The 1,339-nt window shown below is 38.7% G+C and overlaps 1 protein-coding gene across 1 annotated transcript in view; it reads right to left on the bottom strand.

Moving 5' to 3' along the window:
- LOC122253223 (radical S-adenosyl methionine domain-containing protein 1, mitochondrial) overlaps window positions 1-924 on the bottom strand; it is a 30,063-nt gene extending 29,139 nt beyond the window's left edge. The window contains exon 1 of the mRNA XM_086536441.1: window positions 868-924. The gene's annotated coding sequence lies outside the window, so the exon portion shown is untranslated. The remainder of the gene's footprint in view (window positions 1-867) is intronic.
- Window positions 925-1,339: the final 415 nt, after the last annotated feature.

The raw sequence follows: 1,339 nt of genomic DNA, 5'->3' as shown, positions 1-1,339 counted from the left end.
CCCCTTGGACCCCCCCTTTTTAAGGGGCTTCAGGGGTGCAAGCGCTCATTAATTTCACTATATATGAATAGTAGAGGTTGAGAAGAATCCATAGATACCACTTTTGTGGTATTTCGTAACGCGGCGTTGTTCGGAAAATTTACCTATCCATCTACTCCAAATAGGATCTGACCAGCCTCCCCAACATCATCCATCTACTCATGCTAGAGTGACAATAGAAAGATTTTACAGAATCTGTATATACATCATGTTAGCAAGGCTCTAAATTCGGAATTTCGGATACAGTAACAAGAGACCTGGGGTTCTATTAAAGATTAAATGTTGCCAAACTGTAATCATATAGATGTATCCAGGACTGATGAACTGATTTAAAATGGGAGTATGGTAAAAGTACTAGCATACTTTCTTTATGACTAGAAGTCATACGTAAGATAAACCTATATATTTTTATATTTACGTTTAGTCGATTTTCACCGCCTCGTTTTGTTTTCCCTGAAAATGTTCTGCGAGTCTGTGTTATTTATGACATTTTCACTTCAATTTTTATTTTAACTTGCATTTAACAGTAACTGCAGTACAGTTTTGCAAACGCGAACACATTGATAATACCACGAATATATTAATTATATCGGCCCAGAAAGACGACTTTTAGAATGGGCCATCCGAAGAATGTTTACAAAACAGAACCCGGGGCCCCGGGTTGGATCACCCGCTCTGCCTAAGATTCAAGTCAACGCTTCTCTTATACTCTGTTTTATTTGATTGATGCTTTCAACACTCTTCTCCTGCGGGCATAATCTACTTTGTCGGAAATGGCTCACCAATACAGACATCTAATCTCGAAAAAGGTAATATTACTAAACTTACTAATGGGTAGAGAGTGACCAAACCAAACTGATTTCCTCTTCTTTCAGGGTTTGGGGATCATGTTTAGTCTAGATTCCCTGGTTCTATTATTTCTTTTCTTTACTTCTTTCTTCTTCCAATTTTGTTGCTTGTTAAATGATGTTTATGATTTTTCTCTTTCTTAGGAAGATTTTTGTATGCCTAAGAATCTAGTACTTATTAGTGGACAGTTGATCTGTACCTGTAATTAAAAGATTATAGGTTGTGGAGTTTAAGGTTAACATTCAGAAGAGTGCTGTGTTGCTAAATGCCACAATATTCATCTCACCCTCAACTATTCAGACCGGTGATAACCTGTAATCTTGGCCCTGATTGCAGGGAAGGGCATCCTGGAGGCCAGGCAAATTTTTGGGTGGCTTTGCCTTCCCTCTGGACCTCCCCCAAATCACTCTGTGCTGCTTACCTGTGTTCAGTAGGAATAATAGGTCAAGGT

Source organism: Penaeus japonicus, unplaced genomic scaffold, assembly GCF_977035675.1.
Source record: "Penaeus japonicus unplaced genomic scaffold, GWHDUDI00000001_assembly GWHDUDI00000004, whole genome shotgun sequence".
NCBI lineage: Eukaryota > Metazoa > Arthropoda > Malacostraca > Decapoda > Penaeidae > Penaeus > Penaeus japonicus.
Note: the sequence above shows the minus strand (reverse complement) of the source record. Positions and strands in the feature narration are given on the sequence as shown.